Source organism: Podarcis tiliguerta, assembly GCF_965153285.1.
Source record: "Podarcis tiliguerta genome assembly, chromosome: 11".
NCBI lineage: Eukaryota > Metazoa > Chordata > Lepidosauria > Squamata > Lacertidae > Podarcis > Podarcis tiliguerta.
The window spans coordinates 36,800,360-36,823,927 of record NC_139544.1 but is presented as its reverse complement, the minus strand read 5'-3'; positions in this window follow the sequence as shown (position 1 = coordinate 36,823,927).

Here is a 23,568-nt window from a genome sequence, read left to right as displayed (position 1 = left end):
TTAAGAAAGCTTTGGTTTAAGAACAGACTTCTGGAACGGATTAAGTTTGTAAACCAAGGTACCACTGTACTGCCTCTGTTGTCTTTTCAGCACCTGCTGAAGACCTTCCTCTTCTAACAAGGCTTTGAAGTAGAGAACTTTCCCAGTCTGCATCTGTACCAGAACTGTTTTAGGGGCTTTCATTGTTTTATAGTACCTTCTACTCTATGAAGCCAAATAAATATTTTTGAGAAGGTATAAACAAAAGAAAGAAGCATGAAAATACTACATCTTATAACTTTGCTGAAATAAAAACCTTAAGAAAACACAATGGTTACCTTTTTACTCCCAGGAGACCCAGTCAGAGGCCAGGAAGAGTACCTTCTTTACAACATTATCCTACAACTCCAGGTAGTTTTTTTTAAGGTTACAACTCTAAAGCTATGTACACATTAGCAGCTGAAAATGCAGCAAGGTCGTTTTTCTTTTCTGCATTTCAAGTCCCATTTGCACATTGCTGTACATACCAGAGAGGGTGCAGGAATGTCTTTGCCAGGTGGGCATTGCCTGGTTGTTTCCCCTCACTTGCAGCTGCCCAAACTCCTATGCAATGCAGCTGCCATTTGTGCATGTGCTATCCTTTGCCCATGTGCAAAGGCTGTCTCAAATGTACACACCTCAGGTTAACAACGACTTAAGTTTTCAAACCGGATGGATGCTGATTTGAGGGAGAATGCATCAAAGAGCAGCATTTCTCAAGGAACTAAAGGATGTTGATGGATTGTGGCTAACACCATGTGTCCTTGGCTTCAAACACCAGTGGTGAGAGTCCCCTGGAGTCAGAGTAAACAGTAAAATTATGCAATCTAGAATGCAAAATCCCCCGGAGTAACACCTCTCAGAAAGATCTATTCTGCAATCCCCTCTTCACCCCTTCCATGGCTCAATGTTGGCTTGAACATTTCTTCCAATGGTCCTCATGAACTGCTCCACTGCAGACCTGAGTTTGAGAGGCAGAGAAATCATTTGAACAGACAAACTTTCCTGTTGCACCCAAGACTCTTCCATACCTGGCTGGGAGAGGGGAGTGAGAAAAAACAAAATGCGTTCTGTGTTGCCTTTGCTAATAAAATGACCCCAGGAGCCCAAAGACCTGCCCTTTCCATACAATACAATAGTGATTTTAATCTAACAGACCTGATTTACCGGTATACCAATTAGCTTAATGACACCAGGACAAAGAGAACACCGTAAAATGACGATTTCTGTAAGTTTTGGAGGCAGGTACGGAAAGAATCGTTGGGACTTACTGAATTAACATTTTTTCAATACTGGACCAAAAGAGCAACCATGGCAACACAGTCATTCCACCCACACAAGCCAGTAGTATATAGAACTATAAGATTGCTGGATTCATCTTGATATTTTTTGTACCTAAATAATCTGTAATAAACATGTTCTTAAAACGAGTGGATATACTGAAAGTTCATTTATCCACATGCCTGCATTACACAATCTTCAATAAATTGTTGTGGCTGCAATCCTATACACACTTACTTGGGAGTAAGTACCATGAACAAGCTTTCTTCCACATAGAAACATATAAGAATTGCATTACAGCTTCATTTATTTAGTGGTTTTTAATCCCATCCTGGGGTTCGCAATGCATTAAAAACATCATATACACCCCAATCAATTTGTTAGTTTCATCTCTTTGTCTCTACTGGGAGGGGAATGAAGAGAGGAGGAAAAAAGGGAGAAGGGAGAAGGAGGTCTGGCTGCTGGTGGGGGGCGGGGGGCAGCAGGGAATAAAACATCCGCTTCAACATCCATTCATCCAGCATGAATTGACTTTTCCTTTAGCCTCTTCACAAGCAAGAAGGCAGTGCAGTGGTATGCCCTTTTCTGGCCACCTCCAAGGAAAGAAGCCAGAGGTGGAACTTGTCAACTAACCTGCCATTGTTCTGCTTTGGATCAAAGTAGAGAAGGGTGAATTTTTCCATTTTGGCTCCTCACTCCATTTCTCATTTTTCCAATCTTAAATTTAGTTCTCCACATGTTCAGAGGGTAATTTAAGAGAGAGAAAGTCCTCATGAAATTTCAGGATTTCAGTGCAGATTTCGCATAATAAAAATTCGTATTTTTTTGCAAAGCAGTGTTCCCTAATGCAATACACTTCTGTACGTTTTTTCACTAATATGTGCATAGTTATGTGCACTTGAATCAGCAGATGCATTTTGTACACCTTAGTTAGATCATAGAATCATAGAATTGGAAGAGACCCTGAGGGCTATCTAATTCAACCCCCTGCAATGCAGGAATCCTGCCCACAGCCATCCCTGGATGGGCTCCAACAAACAACCATCTAGTAAACAGCCAGACACACTGACCCATTGCACCACTGGGAACACACTGTACTTGGCTGGAGAACTGCACAGCAAAATTCGGAGAAGTGTGAATTTTGATGGATGGCTATGTTTCAGTTCATGGATTGTTTCAGAGCACATGAATTAAGTAGACTGACCTTTGAAAAAGAACCGAATTGAATTTCTCCACCCTTCATAGGGAAAGGATAGTGGAAAGAGAGAGTTGTGTATAGAAACTAGGCTATTGTTGTCGTTTAGTCGTGTCCGACTCTTCATAACCCCATGGAACAGAGCACACCAGGCACTCCTGTCTTCCACTGCCTCCCGCACTTTGGTCAAACTCATGCTGGTAGCTTCGAGAACACTGTCCAACCATCTTGTCCTCTGTCATCCCCTTCTCCTTGTGCCCTCCATCTTTCCCAACATCAGGGTCTTTTCCAGGGAGTCTTCTCTTCTCATGAGGTGGCCAAAGTATTGGAGCCTCAGCTTCAGGATCTGTCCTTCCAGTGAGCACTCAGAGCTGATTTCCTTAAGAATGGAGAGGTTTGATCTTGCAGTCCATGGGACTCTCAAGAGTCTCCTCCAGCACCATAATTCAAAAGCATCAATTCTTCGGCGATCAGCCTTCTTTATGGTCCAGCTCTCACTTCCATACATCACTACTGGAAAACCATAGCTTTAACTATACAGACCTTTGTTGGCAAGATGATGTCTCTAGGCTATTGCACTAAAGTAAATTTTATATTAATTCATCCTCCCACTGTTTATTCTGGCCCCATCTACTGAGATGCAGCCCCTGGAAGGTTGCCCAGAAGGAAATGTGGCCCTCAGGTTGAAAAAGGTTCCCTGGCTCCTGATCTAGCTGAAAGTTAGAGTGCTTGGCAGAACTGCACCATTATGGCTGAATCAGTCTGTGGTTTGGGTACCCATTTGAAAGCATTTCAGGTTTAACTGCCTTCCTTGAAGTCCGTCAGCCACTCTTGAACCATGAATGGGTTAATATCAGCTCCTATTTTAAATCTGCTTATGGCTTTAACTTCCATACAGCTTTCTTCTATTGGGTGTTGATACTCATGCTCCTCTGCTTTGGGGGAGGGGTTGCTTTGTGTTGCTTTGTGTATTTTATGTTTGGAATGGTTTCTATGTTGTTGAAAAAGCCAAAAAACAAAACTCCGCCCAAAAATCAATGGGTTAATACGCTGGGTGCCACATTAAGCAGCAAAAGTGCACCTGCAGACTGAGACAGAGCACAGAAATTGACAGTAGAATGTATGAGATGCAGCCACATATTTACTTCTGCTTTTAGTGTCAACATTACCCTGGAGGGCCTTTTGTCTTTCGCAGAAATTAGAGGTGACTCCATGTTCGTTCCGGGTCAGTCTAGAGTCTCTATGAAATGAAAACATCACCCCCAAAAAATTGTTATAAAAGGGAAGCTCTCAGATGTTCAGGGAACTTTATTTTACAAGTGATCAGTGGGGAACATCGAAGGCTACCTTGTACAGAGTCAGACCCTTGATCTAGCCAGCTCAGTATTGTCTACACTGACTGGAAGCTACTTCAGTGGCGTAGCGTGGGGGGTGCAGGGGGGGCTGGCCGCACCGGGCGCAACATCTGGGGGGGGCGCTCACACTCGCAGCTCTCTGCCCCTACCTGGCATAATCACTCTCTCTCACTGCAGTGCTGGCTGTGCGAATCCGATCCGAGCCGCCGGGTCGCCGCCCACTGTGGAGGGGAGGGTGCCAGGCGTGCGGCGCGGTGCGGAGAGAGAGAGCGAGGGACTATCTGGGGGAGGGACAGCGCAGCGGGGGGGGCGCAAATTACTTGCCTTGCCCCGGGTTAGGGGGGCGCAAATTACTTGCCTTGCCCCGGGTGCTGACAACCCACGCTACGCCACTGAGCTACTTTCCAGAGTTTCAGACTAAGGTCTCTCCAAGCCTTAGCCAGCAATGTCAAGGATTACACCTCGGGCCTTCTGACTGCAGAGCAGATCCTCTACCCCTCAGCAATCGTCGTTTTGTCATGAATTTCCCCCCAAGTTTGACTGTATTTGTGTGGGATGTCTTTTAATGAGTAGGAGAGGATGTGTTGATTGCAATTTATCCCTCTAGGCACCCATGTGTGGGGGTGGAACAGAGTTTCTAAATCCTATCCTTGGCAGAAAAATTTAAAGCATATGAATTAGGCTATAAAACCTTGTTTTGAGCAAGTCCAGTTAATGAAAGACGCTGGTTTTTCCCTTCTTACTCTGGACACAAAAGTTTAGCTTTTTTCCTTTTTGCAAAATCTCCAAAAATATATATGAGGTTTTTACCTATTTTTTAGGAAACACCAAAAAATCAACACTTCTGATAGGGGCTGCCATGTGCCCTTTTAAGCCACGTAAAGCTGGAGCAAGGGGAGACATGTCAGCATCCATCATTGGTCAAAGGAAGAGAGAGAGGAACAGGAAGTACTACATGCTCCTTCCTCTCCAAAAGTGGAGGGGAAATGACATCACACAGAACTCTCCCTACCAAATGTATTTCTATGGTCTTAATATCTGCCTATCTGCAACACAGTTCTGTTGACTTAGCCTCTTCTCATGCTAACCAGCAAGAATATGCATTTGTTAGGCTTGGCTGCTAATCTCCCACAGTTTGCAACCTGTCAGCCATGTTTTGTAACCTAACAGAGGTCCCTTATACACCTATGGTAGAAGCATGGTTGGTTGGGACAAGGCAAAGGGCATTCTCAAAGGCCACACCCAATTTATGGAACACTTTGCCCCATGAAGCTCAGCCAACCACTTCTCTTCCTGTCTCTCACCTGTTGGTAAAGGCTTTTGCCTTGCCAGGAGGACTGTGTTTTTGTGCAGCGAATGTTGTTTTTAATCTGTTGTGCCTGTCTTATTTTATTTGCTTTATACTCTGGTTTTATTATGAAGTTGTGGTTGTATAAGTTGTAGGCCGTCCAAAGTAATGCCTAGGAAGTAGAAGGGCAGGATTTAGACTCTTGAAAGAGTGACAAGTACTTGCCTTGGGAAACCCATTCACCACGTTTTAAAAAAAAAAGGCACTCTAAAGGGCAAAGTGGGTTTAATTTATATCACCTTATGTCCTTTTTTTAAATTATTTCATTATTAATAGAACTGAAACATTGTATGCTTAAGCATTGCCATATGATAAAAATGCAATCTCAGGGTGATTACACTATTGCCCTGCCATAAGACAAAAATATCAAATTCAGAATTTTTCAGTACAATAAAAAAATACTTTCCAAACAAATAACAGTTGCTCCGAGTAAATTGTTACACTAGCAATAGTTCGTGCACAGAATGCTGAGTGTTCCCATCAGTATTTTTGTTAGAACAACACTCTTTGTTCTTTCTGCTGCAACAGACTAACATGACTACCCCTCTGAAAACCCCATCAATGTCATTTTCATCAGCTCCTGCAGCAAATCACTTTTGCAAAGTTTGCAGAATTTGTGAAGAAGTTTGGAGATTTGGCAAGGGGGAAACTGCTGAATGGGATACTGGGAAGCAAACCGTAATGCGGGCACATGTGTACATCTTGATAGCCACCATGTTCAAATTTGGAAGGGGATAAAAGAACAAAATGAACCATGATAGCTAAGTAGAAACTGCATGTTCAGAGGCAGTATTTCTCCAAATACTAGATTTTGGATTGGTGTAGGGATGAAGAACCTGTGGCCCTCTAGCTGTTGTTGGACACAAACTCTCAGCATCTTTGACCATAGGTCATGGTGGTCAAGACAGGTGGAAGTTGGAATCCAACCAACAACATCTGGAGGGTCATAGGTTTCCCATTCCTGGAATAGCACCTTCACGTCCTGCTTGTGAACTACCAGGGGTCTCTAGTTGGCCATTGTCAGGAACAGAATGTTGGATTAGATAGACCTTTGGTGTGATTCATCAGGATTCAACAACATGCTTATTTGTAGGAACATGTCTTTTCGGACCAATTTAGTAGTTTGAGAATATGTAACAAGAGCACAAGTTTTACACACACAGAGCCTAATTCATAGCAAGATCTTTTAAGTGGCTGGTGTCATGCGAATATAGATTTTTGTTAGCTTGGGGCTAAACAAGCAAGCATTGAATGTTGCCAGGGTCAACACAATTCAAGGTTTTAACATCCAGGAGTGCCAATTTAATGTTGACCCACCAATTTATACGTCACCTTTGTGAAGAATGCTGGGCAAGCATAATATGATCATGATAGCACAAATCAATGAGGAATTGTGCCACAGTATTCCGAAAAAGCTGCCAGCAACAGGACAGCCCTATCAAAAACCTTGTGATGAATGAGATGATTAATCAAGCCTAGTGCTCACAAGGGTATATGTTGCTTTTGCAAGGTCGCTGCAGGACAAATAAAAAATACAGCCAAATGCACATTGTGCAACTATATAAAGCTGCTCAGTCTCCACTAAGGAAAGGGCACCGTCCAAAGTATACCACAATTCTGACCCTGGCTCACTCACTTTGAGCAAATTCCTTCAAATAATCAGAAGTTGTAAAGACTAAAAAAGCACGCCTAAGCATGATTTCCGTTGTTCCATGGGGAAGATCCAAAATAGCAAGCTAACAAATGACATTGCTTAAGCTTTCCTTTGACTCTGTCAAAACTCGTGGCTTTTTGAATCCAAAGACAGCATATAGCAAACATGTAGTAGGCCACAAAGTTATCATATCTGCTCTAGCTCACACGTTCCTGGGTGGTTCTTGCCAGCTGCACTTTACATGTCTAATAATATTCTATATCAGACTTTCCCAACCTTGTACCCTCCAGATGTATTGGACTACAACTCCCATCATCCCTGGCTGGGACTGGTAAGAGCTGCAGTGCAAAACATCTAGAGAAAGAAGCTGTTCTGTTCTGTGTCGTGATACTCCACCTAATTATTATTATTATCCAAGTCTAATAATTCAAGTCCCTGCATAAATAATTATGCATAATAAAAGACAGAGAATTGCCCTCTCTGTATTTCAGAACTTTATTGTACAACCATCCAGACAAAACAACCCAGATCAAAAGCATGAGCTTTCTCTTTCCCAGAGCACCAGCACATGCACGCAGTTTTATGATCTTAACCTTACTTCCTCGAAATGAATTGTCATTTTATCACAGGGACAGTGTTTAGGGTCATAACACTCATTAAACTGTAGCATCCTCAAAACACCAACAATGAACAGGGAGTTTTTCTGTTTGCGATAGATTTATAGTAGCTTGGATCCAAAGATCCCATTGCCCAGACTGAAGGCACTTCCCTTTGAGCAGCCATTTTGACTTAAATGGGGATCTGAGATGGGAGTGGAAAGGATCCAGACAAAGGCCAGGATAAATTAACATGGTTTTAAAATAGGTAGGTAGGTAGGTAGGTAGATAGATGATATAGATAAAGCAAGCTGCAGAATTCCCTCCCTCACTGACTCTTACTGTTCTAGTTATCTTTTTGTATATTGCCTTCCATAGCTGCATGCACACACAGTGTCTCAGATAGCATGGCAATATACTGCAACTGCTGCCAGCTGTGCTGTGCTGTTGGCTTTCCCACAGGAAGGCTCCTGCTCCTGCTTGCCCATTACAGCCACCCCACCCCACCTCATGGTGATAAGGCAGGTTTAAAAACCAACCTATAATCTGTAAAACTGGCTAGAAAGAAATAACCTTTTTGACCAGCTCTTCATTCACACCCTTCTCCTCTTCCTAACACCCTGCTCCTGTCTTCTCCTCCCTAACAACCATTCCCGGGCACCTGTTGCCATGGCTCTTCTTCCATTTTCTTGACACAGTTACTTGGCACCAGTGAACCTATCTACTCTATTTGACTATTTAGCTAGGAAAGGAAGTCCTTTACACGCCTTCCTGCCTAGAAGGCTCCAATGGCCAAAATGGGTGGGCGGTCAGTGCAGCAGGTTCCTTACTGAGAAATCTGCCACCTGCAGTTTGGTGGTTCACCACAGAGGGCAGCTGCGAACAGATTCCAGTAGGTCCTGGCATTTGCCTCAGAGCACTGTTGTTGATAGCAGACCTTGCAGCCTGGGTGAATTAGATTGAAGTAATCACTTACAGTTTCTGGAGTTCAAAGGCTTTATTCATGCAGGACCATTTGAAAGAGTGAGTGGAGATAGAAGGAAAGAATAGAGGACATCTTGTCTGGAGAGAACAGCAAACAAAACAGCCCAGCTTTTAGGAGAGTAGTTAACTTAGACATAGATGCTTACAAACAAGTGCTGGCTAGATTGCTAGACAAAGCAGTGCCCCCTTGTGGTTCAAAGTAACACATGCACTAACAAGAAGTTCAATAATAGGAAATATATTTGCTTTTTTCCAGCAATTGTCAACATGAAAGCTATTAAAACTGCAGTCCTTAAGTAGATGTGCTAATGACAGTACGTTGTATAACACCTATTTAACACTCTCCTGAGAGAACAACCTCTGCACTTCTCGAATGTCTCCTTTGTTTGAGTGACCCAAAAGACTGAACAGAGCTGAAAAATAGACATGAAAAGATGATCTCTTGACACCTTCTTTTCATTCTTGGCTATAGGCCTTCAGTTCTTATTTTCTGTGGTTAACAGGCAGTATTTGTCCATATGAATGTGTGCCAACTGCTGACAGGCCTGCTTTCAACTAAATTCTGTGTTGCTGTTGTTTTAAAAAATACTATTTCACATTTGTAAGGGACGCGGGTGGTGCTGTGGGTAAAACCTCAGTGCCTAGGACTTGCCGATCGTATGGTTGGCGGTTTGAATCCCTGCGGCAGGGTGAGCTCCCGTCGTTTGGTCCCAGCTCCTGCCCACCTAGCAGTTCAAAAGCACCCCTAAGTGCAAGTAGATAATTAGGTACCGCTTTATAGAGGGAAGGTAAACGGCGTTTCCGTGTGCTGCGCTGGTGCCGGCTCGCCAGAGCAGCTTCGTCACGCTGGCCATGTGACCCGGAAGTGTCTTCGGACGGCGCTGGCTCCTGGCCTCTTAAGCGAGATGGGCGCGCAACCCTAGAGTCGGACACGGCTGGCCCGTATGGGCAGGGGTACCTTTACCTTTACCTATTTCACATTTGTGATCAAAGCACTTTACGTGCATTATCTAGTTGTGATGGTTGTCATCAGGCTATGGCAGGGTAGGAGATCGGGCTGCAGGACCTCTTTGTCAGCCCAGCTGGGAGACCAGAAACGTTCCATTCTCCTTTTCCTTGAATTTTCATTATTCCACCTGATCATTTCAAGAATTTTGTAACTCCCAAACAAATGCCTGGAATTCAATTTTACCTTTTGTATGGTGTCTTTTGGATTGTAAGCCTGGGGGCAAATGACATTTGTAAACCACTCTGGATGCCCTTTTTCAGATGAAAGACAAGGTAAAGCTGCAGTTAAAGAAAAAAAAGAACAAGAATATATGGTAAATCAAAATTAGTTGTATGCCATATTGTGGATGGGGAGAATAAGGATAAAAGAGAGAGGGGCTTGCCTAAGGAAAAGAGCATCCTGATATATGCTGGGCGGGGGGGCGGGGAACCCCTATAGGAACTAGCATAATTTATGCCAGGGTAAGCGATTTCCACTAATGTAAACCCAGATTAGCTGGGGAGGGCCCAGAAGTTCTGCATCCAAAAGTGTCCAGCCTGGAGGACCTGGGTTTAGGATTGGGCTGCCATCCTCTTTGACCTAGCTACCTATTACATTTACTGCATGGTTTGTAGATTACATTTTAAAAATGTAATCCAAGGCGCAGGATCCACCAATTTCTATTGGGAAATACAGCATGTTGGGAGGGGTGCGAACCCTTCCCTTCGCATACACAATTCCGACAGAAATTGGTTCCTGTGCTGCAATTATTGATAGAAAATGATCCAATGGAAACCAAAGGGAACTTTCCCCCTTTTTGTTAATTGTTGCAGAGACAATCAATTTTGTGGTGTGTAGGAAGGGAAGGTTAAGCTCCCCTTACACCACAGGTCCAATGAAAGTTGTCCCACCCCAAATATATATTTTTATTTTTTAAAAAATGTGATGCAGCTGCAAGCCAAGTTACACATTAATGTAACGCATACTTAGGCCCCTTGCCATCATGCTGCACCAGGTTTTGCCCTGTCCTTTTAAACTCTTATAAAAAGAAAAGTGTGTGTTACACCAATGGAAAATTACTGACATTAACAGCCGCTGTTCTTTATAAGAGGCTTATATAGATTTTCTCACACACACCCTACCAATGGCTTATAAACATGTAAATTGTTTTATTACATCACCGCAAACTTCATAAGGAAAAAGTGCCTGTTTAAGCTATGAAAAAAGGCAATACTGAGTCATAATATGACTCCCAGTGGCCGCCAGATGATTAGATTTCTCTGTGCACCCGTGTATGTGCGTAAATTATGGTGGTAATAAACACTCATGTTATGACCAAAATATATTGAAGCAAAATTAGGAACGAATTTTCATACATGTTGGCAAAGGATAGATTAAGTACAGCTGCCATTACTACCCGCCTTCAATAGTATCTAAGCCTGCAACTAACACCACAACCATTGAAAGTGCTCTTTGTTCATAAAATGAGAAAGAGAGGAGCGTACAATGGAAGCCTTTTTGTCTGAACATCTAAATATGTATGCATTCCAGACATCTGTCATATCTATAATGGAAGAAGAAATATAACATATTGGTTTAGAGTTGTAAGGAAACTGAAATGTATCTACTGCATTCAGAGATCCAGTTATAAGACATAAAATCATATTATTGCAGGTTCTGCTATTCACAAAACTGGATTAATCTTTATGCTGTGGTCTTTATAGACTTTTGCCCTGCATAGTAATCAGATTATAATGAAGCATACACCTATGTTTCAAGGGGAGTTCCACCATTTTAAAATACATGGAAACAGAGCCCAGATCCTTTGACATTCTCAGCTTTCCTTCAGCTGTGGACCAAATCCTCACACACTTTCAATATCCATCATTCCATTGTAAAGTACGATGCAAATGCTGAGCAGGGCTGAATAGTAAAGAAAAAGTTAAACTACAAAATGGAGTGCGCATTTAATCCATTTGATTTTACAATGCGTCCCTAATAATTTATATCAATGCAGGATCCATCCGGACTGGTGCTCAATCGTGGGTGCATTTTTCAAAATATTCTTGACACAATAATAGTGTGTTAGCAGTGATTTATTCTGTTTTAGTTTCTTCTGTGATGCTGCCACATTATTGCTATCTGGAGAAGCGATAGCAAAATTCAAACAGAAATAAACCAGAACATTTGTGGTGTAAAAAGGTGCCGGATTTCAGCAGGAAGTTGCAGGGTATGTGCTACTTGGAAATTCTGCAGCAGTTTGACAGCCCCTAAACCTCCGCAGGCTTTGAAAGTGGGATTGCTTATCACCATCCCAAAAGCATCATGAGCACAAATTGTCACAAATGCATGAGAAGAAAAGGATGTAGAGGTAACATAGGGGATAAATTTTCATAGAGATAAATATAGTATAAAGCACACACGTCCTCCAGTAGCTCAGAAAGGATACCCAAACATTTAAAACTCTCATAGTTTAGTAGAGTCTCTGGAGTATTCAAGGGGATATGCCATGACATACCGCCCAGGGTTGAATTTCATGCATAGTGAACATTTATAGTTAAGAGTTCACTAAAGAAAATATATAAAATCCAGCCACCTTTCTGCAAAGGGCAAACTTTAAGCCAAAATTGTGTAGAGTGGCAGAAAAGTTATAAACAAGAGAGCAACTTTCAGAGGAGCTTTTAACACTGCAATCTTCTGACAGGCTGAAGTCCTATTGAGTTCAATGGAACTTACTCCCTGGTAAGCATGTATAGCAGTGGAGGCTGGTCCACTTGACCCATCAACTTCATTATGTCCCCAAGCAGCCCTCACCTGCCTGCCTGCCTTCTTACTTGCAACCAGTCATATGGATGGCATAGTGTCTCAGCATCCTTCTCTTCTGTGTTGCCCTTGCAAAATTCAGCAGGGAGGAGGACGGGGACAAAACTAGAATTAGTTACCTCAGTGGCTGTGGCTCTACCAAGGTTAAGTCTCCTAGTCTTCAACCCTGCCAGCCCCAGTGGGTACCAGCTGCCACTGGTGTATGGGATTGCAACCTAAAAGATTGAACAGCCAAAGATGGGACCCTGAACTGGCTGAAACCAATGCAATTCTGTTTCACCCTAGTGAAACTCTAAAAATGTACATACTCTGAGGTTCATTGCCTATTTGCAACATGCAGACTGTGTGTTCACCATTAGCTATAACAAGGGTGCCAGAGTGTATATTTTACGGCTAAGTGTGCAATAGTTGGGTAAGAGGGAAGTAGGAGGTCTCCAGGTGCAAAAGATAAATGTTATTGCGCCCAATGAATTTCAAACTGAACTTCACTTTTATGTATTATGTGTTATAAGTTGCATCAATTATTTGTATTCTAATAGATTCTTCATTCCCTATATTCATAGTGCATCTTAGGGAGATCTCTGTTGAAAACACCTTGGACTCTATTTTTTTTCTCCTGCATCTAGAAGCCTCCCTTCTTTGGTGCCTCCTGCAATTGGGCCTTCCACCTTCTGTTGGGAAACTGTGTACGTGCAGCTACTCACAGCGTCAATTAAGGTTTGGCAGACAGCCAGAAGGCAATCTGAAGGAGTAAGTCTGCCTGGTGATAACAGAGACATGGAGACCGCTCCCTGATTGGTCAAGCTCTCTCAAGGGAATGATAATTAATGGCCTACTAACTGGAATGTTTTCAGTTCAGTAGTTCGGAAGTTCAGAGTTCTGTGTCAGTGTAGGAGTTGTGAGTCATGTCAGAGAGAGCTAGCAAAAGATCCAAGTTCTGTTCCTGTAAATACTCCACTGTATATAACACCTAACTACAAGTTCCTGGTTCCTGCTTCGTCTATCCTGTCTGCAGCCAAGTCGCCAATTGCTTCCGTGGATTCTGCATCTACTCTGCTAGGTCTGGCTAAGGTCCTGCAACTAGTCAGAAAGTTGCGAAACACCAAATAGGTTTTACCAATACCTTCTTTCTTTCTCACAAGTTGAGAAGCTGCCACCATTTGTCAGCTTCGTTTATGCCTGCTCATGAAGCAAACTGGCTCCATTTATAAAGTGAAGCAGCTTAACTATACCAATTCCATATTTCTAAGGCTTGAGGAATCCCATTTCTCAGCTGCTTTTTGGCTTGGGTTTGTATGCTTATATCCTTCTCCTTTTGAATCTAAGGCTGTATTCTCACTCCCACTTGTTCTGCATCCAGCGCCCTCCCACTGCTGGTTTGGGAAGCTGGGTACACATGATGTTAGTCACAAGCCAGATCTATCCCGTTGTTTCTTATGAAATGCTGCATTTTGACGTGTTTTTCTCCAAACTAGCTTTGATCTGAATCAAGAAAAAGAGCCTAACTGCATGCTATGCTGGCAATGTGTGCACTGTCAAAGTTGGCCATCCAAGCTGTTGCCACACTGGGTATTTACTGTACAACAGCTATGCTTCGTTCGTTGCTCTTTATGGAGCGGCTGCATTATGTTGTGAAGAAAACATTCCATTCTCACATTTTGCTTGCTTAACCTATTTCCCTGCCTCCCCTCCAGAGCTCAGAACATCCACCACTGTACACAGTACAACGAATTCACATCCATCAGGGGTAGAGCCTGTCACTGCAATGTTTCATCACCATCCATATGTGTTTGTTGTATACGCAGATATCGTATAGAAAGGGTTAAAGTGATGATCAGTTTTATCACTTCATGACCAGACTAGACTGACCTTGAAATATCTATGAAATCTTTGATATGGAAGTGTCTGAGGGGAAAACAAGAACATATTGAAAATCCACAGATTTTCTAGCTGCTTTAGTACCTGATGCATACTGGAAAACCTCACTCTGCATCTCAATATAAATTATCTATCCTATTCAGACCTCACAAGTGCACTTCATTGAAGCAATACTTTTAGGAAGGTAAAATCTTTATTGAGATTCAGTGCACCAAGCACATTTCATAACAGCTGAATGAGTTACATTGCAACCTTGGAATCTGCAGCTAGTGCATTAATTTCAAAGAACGAAGATCCTTTCATTTATGCTGAATTTCCCCCTTTATGCCAATTTCTATGGCTGTTTGTAAAACACTAACTACATTTAAGTTGCAATTTGATTGCAGGCACACAACTCACCATAAAAAGGTAAAGGAGATATATTTTAAAAGCACATTGTAGCTAATAATCTGGGTCAGAAGTAGGAGGACCCATTCACATCTGAAGGAATGCTGTTGTCTTCTTTCTATTACCACTCATCTATCATTCAGCTTACTGCAATCTGCAAAGTACATTACAATTGTCATTTCTACTCACAACAGCCTTGAGAGATAGGTGCCTCTGAAAAGTGCCAACATTTATTATTTATTTATTCCAGTCTTTTTCTGCCTTTCCCTCTTGGCACTTAGGGTGGTGTGGGTTCTCAGGCAGCCTTCCATCTCAAACAAGATGGGGAGCCGCATTGTCCCATTGTCAACCCTCCAGGGACCACATGTCAAAGTGAGTATGGCCGAAGCGTCAAAGTACCATATTTTTTCGTCTATAAGATGCCCCCATGTATAAGACACCCTCTATTTTGGGGGACTCCGATTTATGAAAATGGGGGGATCTACCCATGTATAAGACGCCCCCAAATTTTGGACATTAATTTTTAGGGGGGGAAACCTAGTCTTATACACACAAAAATACGGTAGGTTTGGTCAATTTTAAATGCTAGATTCTATAGCTGGATGTGCTTAGCTTCAACAAGGTTATTGACGCATCTGCCTTCAGATTTTGTCCCAAGCCACCCAGCGTCCTTCACACTTGGACAGAAAACTGAGCTCTTGTTGTCTCCCACATCCAACAGTGACACCCCAACATTTCTTTATCTTGGGTTCAACGAGCTTTAATCAGGCATAGTCTGCGGATACCAGCTGCTGGTTTTTCAGGGCCAAACACAGAATACCAATAAGTGCTCTCCAATATTTGGAGTTCTTTGATGAAATGCAGCCATATGCAAATCTGATTGCCGCAGTAACACTGGAAAAGCTGGTGCTTCAGTCACCATTTATGTGTCTAATATTCCCCCTCCCCAGCCACCAGACTTTTCCCATCTGTAGGAGGAGGGGAAAGATGGAGACGATCATATTTTTTTCCTCAAAGTGTGGGACAGCAGCTTGGGAGGGAGGAGTCCATTTTGACTGCAGATCACACCTTGCTCCTCTGGTGCAACCAGTGCAATCAAATTTACAGCTGTATTTTAGTTTTAAGTCAGGAATTTTCTCCTGGACCTGCAGCATCGCATGTAGCAATTTACTTCTAGCAAATTTACTTCTTGATGAGCACAGGATTAAATGGGCAGACATCGTAAAGAACACTTTGCTTCATCTGTTTGCCTCCTGCCCATCTTTTTGACACTTCTCTGCAGGTACCACTGTCAAGTACATTGTGATCCCGATCTCTGCCTGGCTGGAGACGGTCAATAGTTATTAGAAGAGTTGGAGGTGGTAATGATAGAGGCATAGCTGCCTAAGATGTACCTGCGCAAACTCTTTCTCTTTTCTCCCGCTGTTTTTGAAGTGCTTCACATCTGGGAAACCTGCAAGCAGAGACTAGCAGAGGTAGAATTCCATAGAGGTAGCCGTGTCAGTTTGCAATAGAGTTTTAAAGTCTAACACATTTACGACATAAGCTTCCGTGAGTCAAAGCTCATGTTGTCAGATGCAGGACAGGGTCACCTAAGTGAATGCAGAAAGAAGAATATATTGTTACCGCTGTTTAAAAAGCAAAGTCAAAAACTGCAAGATGTGTTATAGTACTGTGCAGAACACAAATGAATTTAGGCTTCTATCAAATGAATACTGTGAGGGTGTGACTCCCATCTAACAGACATCAGATGACTGACCACCAGAGACCTCTGCCACATCACCTTCAGCACTGTCCACTTCAAACACAGAAAAGCAAGGTGGGGTGGGATTAACTCATTCGCTCTGCATTCCCCAGATGCTATTTGCAACAAATAGCAGCTGCAGAGGGGTTATCAGTGGGAAATAGGGAAAGGTTTTAAAAAACAAAACAAAAAAAAGACTACAACCTTTCCACAATGCCAGAGTTCCAGTCCAGGTCCAGAGAGGTCACAACTGCTTTTGCAAAGAAAACAGAAGTGGGGAGACCAAAGTATGGGATTTAGTGTGGTGTTTGGGATTTTTAAAAATCCCAAAGTATGGGATTTTTAAAGTGGTGTTTAGTGTGGCCCAAAGTAGCAACCATGAACTTGTTAGAATGCCAACTATAAATAGAAGTGTGATTATGGAATATGTGGGTTGTACATATCCAGTGCTACGGATCCACTTGTACAACAGAACTTCTTCCCTACAAATCTCCCTTGAACCCTCAAAATCTGCTCCAGAGGGTGGGGAAGCCCTCCAGAGGAGATTTTGGGGGCACACAAGAAGGGGAAAGGAAAGGGGAAAGCCTGTGGCATGATACAGCATTGAAACAACCCTATGATTTTGCAGGTAACCCCAGAAGGAAGATTGTCTTGGCACTTGCAATTGCAAAAAAGGAAAGTGGGAAGCTGCAGAAAACTCAGACCCAGAGAGAGAGGCGGAGAGTTGTGGCTGGATTTTAAACATTCTTCCTCTATTGCATTTCCAGCTAGTCAATTTGTGATGGAAGCATTAATACACCGACGTAGTCTCTGCAACACTGGTTTCCTCTTTTTCATCTCTTTCCTAGTACAATCAATATAAGGAAAAGATTAGCCTGTAGGTAAAATGGGACACCTGAGCAGGCAATGGCAACTCCAGTAAGGACCTTTTTAGACACCCCCAGCAGCAGCAACCTCAAGGATCATATGTCACCTGCCAGTTCATCCCATTTTAATGTGCTGTGAGCTATGTCCTCTTATCATGCAACTTTAAGATTTGGCTCGGAATTATTTTTGTAATACGTATTGTGCCACTGTGCATTACATTTTAATCACACTTTTTAAAAAATCTCCCTATTAGTTCTGTGATGTGTGCCTAGAATAGAAAGTGCTCTCCTGCCAGTTTTTAAGTTGTATATAGTTGGGGAAGGACCATAACTCCAAAGCTTTGGTATCCATGCTTTGTATACAGAACTCCCCAGGTTCAGTTCCTGGCAACTCTGGTTAAAAATGTGTGAAGGAAACTTCTGCTTGAGACCTGGAAGAGCCAGTACCAGTCAAACCCAATGACGCACCATTTATACCCTTTGCATGGCTTTAAAAAACACCACTTGGGCTTTAAAATAAAAAAGTAGCTGCACCTTTCAGACACCAATCCCTGCCTTCATCTATTGCCCACCCTGGCTTGAAGTAAGGTAAAGGGACCCCTGACCATTAGGTCCAGCCGTGGCCGACTCTGGGGTTGCGGCACTTTACTGGCCGAGGGAGCCGGCGTTTGTCCACAGACAGCTTCCGGGTCATGTGGCCAGCATGACTAAGCCGCTTCTGGCGAACCAGAGCAGTGCACGGAAATGCCATTTACCTTCCCGCCGGAGCGGTACCTATTTATCTACTTGCACTTTAACGTGCTTTCAAACTGCTAGGTTGGCAGGAGCAGGGACCGAGCAATGGGAGCTCACCCCATCACAGGGATTTGAACTGTCGACCTTCTCATCGGCAAGTCCTAGGCTCTGTGGTTTAACCCACAGCGCCACCCACATCCCTTCTGGCTTGAAGTAGGTGCTGCTTAAAACAGGTTCAAATCCCTCCCCCACCCCACAACCATGTAGCTCTCAGAGTGATCTTGGGCCAAATACTGTCTTTCAACTGAACCTACCCCACACCACCATTGTAAGGGGGAAAGAGGCAAAAGCGGCGAGAGCAACTAATTTGGATTTCACCTTTGTACTGTAAGCTCATTTCTGCTCATATTCACATACCCCTCTCTTTCCTTCATCCAGGCAAGCTAGAGCATCATCAAGGACACAGCCCAGCCAGGCAAAAACACTCAGAAAAGGTGCAAAGCAGGGGAGAGTGGGGGTTATAGCTGGGCAGAGTTCCAAGGGGCAGAGAGAGGCCTCTATCCACACCCCAAGACCTGAGATTCCCCAGACTAAGCAGAGAGAAAAGACACAAAGGACACAACCTCCGAGCGAATTTTCCACCCAGGACTCTTTGATGGAAGCCAAGAGATAAAGTGCAGTAAGACTAAAAGGTCACAGACCCATAAATCATTTTCTGCAGAAATCCCATTTTGTTTACGTTCAACATTGGAACTTCCTGAGCCTCAAATAAACAAGCCCTTAATTGCACCAGGGGTTTTCCCCCTGCCTCTGCTCTGTTTTTACTATTGTCCTGGGCTTCTGGTGTGTGTATCAGGACTTCTTGCAGGGTTTCAGCTATGGAAAATGACGGTACAGTCTGGTGCAGCATTATTTTGCCTGTGTTAAGCTTCAGATTGCTTCACTTCATGTATAGAAGGGTTCATAACAATGAATCGGAAAGTTAAAGTGAGGTTGGCCACTCCACATGATCAAGAACTCATCTCCATGCAAAGGTCTCCGCTTAAAAATGTACTAGGTCCCTTTCCCAAAAAAAACAAAGAACTTCTGAAACTGACAACACAAATCTGAGGAGTTCAAGCATGCAGCTAATGCAATAAAGACAGTGAATATAATTCCAAATACACGGTTTACGTAATGCCTCAAGGAACAGCTCCATCAGCATGATTTAGAAAATGATTCCATTATGTGAAAAACAACTTAAATTGGATAAGAGCGGGTGAGATTTGTTGACATAAACCTTGTCTTTCTGATGCAAATTATTCCAAGCAAATACAAATATGGAAGTACACACACGAACAGAGTTGCTGGTGCCCAGTCTGGAATTTCTCCGTGTGTGTGTGTCATGGTCCAGTTCATGGGCAATTGAAGTCCCGACTGGGGACACTGGGACTGGGGGCAAGACCGTGGGGTGGGAGCGGAAATGGGAGTCCAGAAGCCAGGACTCAGGAAGCCAAGAGTCCGAGGGTCAGAGAGCTGGGAGTCAAGAAGCCAAGGGTCCAAGGATCAAGAAGCAAGGAGTCACAAAGTCAAGGGTCCAAGAAGCAAGGAGTCAAGGAGCCAAACACAGCAAGGCAGGGAACGTGTTGCTATGGCAAAGAGCCGAAGAGAAATGCTGACCTTATATCCCTTCCTGGCTCTTGCCACCAGGTGCTGTGAGTTACCAATCGGAGTTACCTTGCCTCTTCAGAACAAACTTAGGAAGGCCCCAGTCCTGCAAAGTCCTATTGGTCACAGGGCCTGGCTCCTGCACACACACCTGACACTCTCACTCTATCTCCTGTACCCACCCTCACTTCTCACTTGTTTTCAGAGAAGAAAAGCTTCACATCACTGACCACTCATTCTATTGAAAGTTAAAGGAAAGGAACATGTATAGAAAATTGTAGTGCCTGGTGGTACACGGAGAAGCAGGTGGTGATCATAAAAAAACAAAGCTGCCCTATTAGAACAATGGGTTTCTCAGCTTGACTTTTCTACAGATATAATTCACAAACTACTCGTTTTGCTTCAGGGAAGGTGTATCGGTGTACAGTCTACAAGAAGCATCAAAACCAAAGCAAAGAGCTTTAAGGGGAAGCTTTGGGAAGTAGAAGGAGGATTAGCTTTTAGCCATGACTAATAATAATAGAATCACAGAACTGTAGGGTTGGAAGGGACCCTTAAGATCATCTAGTCCAAATCCAATATGCAGCTATCCCATAGGGGGATTGAACCTGCAACCAGGCATTATCAGCACTGTACTCTAACCAGGGTGATACTTAGCATTTCTCCAGTTTGAAGTATAGGATGGGTCACACATATCCAGCCTAGTGAGAGAATAGTTACTGTTGTTGTTATGAATTGTAATTTACAGCTTAAGGCCAAAATAGGCTTCTAAGAAGTTTACAAGTCTAAAAACCAGTGACACAAACCTTGCAATATAAATGTCCATAATTGAGATCCGCCATTAAAATATAAACTTCCATAATTAAAATATGCAATCAAACAATCCCATTTTAAAAATATAGCAATTGAAACTGGAGACTCAGGTTGAGTTGATGCAATAATGAGAAGACAATAAGGAGTGAATCGCCAAGTCAAGGGAAGTTTCCCAATCACTAACCCAAGATACGATTACAAAGCCATATCAAAAGACAGCACCTGTTCCTTGCATTCTGCTCTTCACTGAGTAACTCCCACTGCATCTATTGCTAGAAACATCTCAGTTCCTGCTGTTATCAAGCAACCGTAATCAGTGAGGGTGCCAAAGGAGAGTGGCTTATTGGAAATCCCACATGAACACAAGTATATATATATTGCTAGACAAATGAAATTGGTTTACTGAGAATAGCTCAGAAATATATATGCACCAATGACGTCTTCTTGTGCTTGACCCAGTGAAGAGAGGGAAACCATCTTGGAGGTGATCATGGCTTCTGAGCCAGCAGAAAGACAAACACAAAAGCTTGTTAGTTTTATAACCATACCTATGACCTAAGTACAAGGAGATAATCCACCCCTTGGACCATTAAATACACATTTTTCAATGTGCCTTCTATTAAATACTATTCAATTTATATGACAAAATGGTTTCAGCTTGTTGGATCTAAGTATGGACTACTTACTGAACTGCTGCAAGGAACTGAAAAATCAGTTGAAAGAGGAATGGGGAGACTGCAGTAGGTCTCCTGAAGTTCGAAGAGCCTGCTGGATCAAGCCAATGGTCCACCTAGTTCAGCATCCTGCTCTCACTGTGGTCAACCAGATCCCTACAAGCAACAGCACTCTCCTCTCGGTTTCCAACAACTGGTATTCGGAGACATAATGCCTCTGACTGTGGAGGTAGAATGTAGCCATCATGGCTTGCAGCCATTGGATTTCAAGTCTCATCAGCCCCAGCCAACATGGCCAATGGTCAGAGATTATGAGAGCTTTAGTTCAACAACATCTGAGCGGCCATAGGCTTTCTCATCATCCTAGGGTGGAAAGCTCAGTTGACACTGAGAGATGATTAGGAATGAAATTTTGCATTGATTCCACTTCCATGCAAAGAAAAAGGCACCTATCCATTCTTTAATTTGTTCTTGATATTTAACGCTCCGCTGTCTGAATGATCAATGCACAATTTTCTATTCATTCCTTTCAAATAGAACCGCGCTGTGATCAACATAAACCGTAAGGAATGTGGAATGCTGAAGTTACTTTTAAGCTCCGTCAATTCAAACCCCCAAGATACTGTCTGTGAAAATGGGCTTGGACTGTAGCAAAGTGGGGTTACCTCCCCATCATTCCCACCACCCAACAGGGCTCCTCAGTCTTGAACAGGCAGAAACTCAGCAAGTATCAATAGTATTAAGAGAGCCCATCTGTTATTGTTTGTTGCTGTTGTATCGGCCATCATGGTCATTGCAACCTATACAGTGGTACCTCAGGTTATGTACTTAATTCGTTCCGGAGGTCTGTACTTAACCTGAAACTGTTCTCAACCTGAAGCACCACTTTAGCTAATGGGGCTTCCTGCTGCTGCTGCGCCGCCGAAGCAAGATTTCTGTTCTCATCCTGAAGCAAAGTACTTAACCCGAGGTAATATTTCTGGGTTAGCGGAGTCTGTAACCTGAAGCGTATGTAACCTGAGGTAGCACTGTACATAAATAGAACATTAAAGCACAATATCTATCTATACATACATATATACATACACATAGACAAACTAATACAAATAGTTTTTATATTTCATTCCCAAATAGATCTTTACAGTCCACTATGTTATCCTCAATTAACGTTCTCCTCAGTTGTTGGGCAGCAGCTGCAAAACTCACAACTTTCTCACAAATTTGTCAAAACCAGAGAACAAATATGTGATTTTTCGCTTGATCATCCACATCAGGTATCTTACATAAAAAAATCAAGAATAAACAGCTCTCGGTTCAGAATACAGAGAACGATGTAGTACATAATGGTACAGATCTTCTATTGCATGGGTACCGCATAAGACAGCCCATCTTCCAAATCAATCCTATTTCTTCACAGTCCTTTGTAGCCTCACCAGATGCACACACAAATGCGAGCATTCAAAAACGATGTTGAAACCTTTTCTTTGGAAGCCCTTCTTCTATTATCCCTTTCCTGCTGCTCTACAATAAGCGTTTTTGTCAAAGCCACTGCCCTGCTTCATCCTACACAATTAACCCTGTGACTCCTGGAGTTCACAGGTTAACCAGGGAAGAAGAAACAAGGCAGTGTCTTCGATAGAATACTTAACACAGTGCTGCAGCTGCGGGGTGACTTGGGGGGGGGGTGTCAACCCCTATTGAGGCTGCAGAGCTCTTTATGAATACACCTCCATACTTAATACTGGCTAGTTTGACTCTGCACCTGCCCTCCAAGAAAGCTGTGAACTCTTAATTCGGAACTCTGTTGTTGATATGACGAATTCAAGTCCAGCCATTCTGAATTGCTGCGTGACATGCCTCTGGGGACAGCAGAGAACATAAAGGCAGGCATCATCCAGTGCTTTAGGTAATTAACAGAATCAGCTCCATCCACTCAGGTGCCACTCAGCCCTATTCCAATGGAAGCTTGTCACCCAGTTCTTCCACTAAAACTTTTACATTTTTTCTCACATCTAAAATTAGCGGCCTGGCCTTACACAGTTCCAGAGTATTTCATGATCACTAGGTCCAGACTACCTTAAATGCAGGCTTGCCTTGTCAATTTATAGTTGCGCCAGTCATGTTGCAGAGGCGCAAGAGACATCAGCCCCGTTACAAAACTTGCTCTCTTTTTTTAATTAGCTGTGAATTATTTTCCATCCAATATTTTTCAATAGCTTTTGTGTTGTTACATTAGGAGAAACAATGATTTGAGTGATGCCACCTTGGCACCCTTAAAGAACTGGAAAAAGTCAAGATGGCTGCCAAATTAGTTTGGCAGCCCAGCAGCGTTCTTTTGAGATAAATGGGCAATTCATCACCTCCACATTTGCTACAGATTACAGTCAATTATAGTTCAAATTTTCTTAATACCATCTATATGGCACGCTTAGCAAAACAATCCATTTTCTTCAATATCACATCTTGTTAAAGTCTGCTTAATCAAAATAAACTGCAACTTTATTGTTTTAATCACTTAGGAACAATAGCAAATGGCACATGGTGCTAACAATTACGCAAGTACTACTAATAAAAATATACTA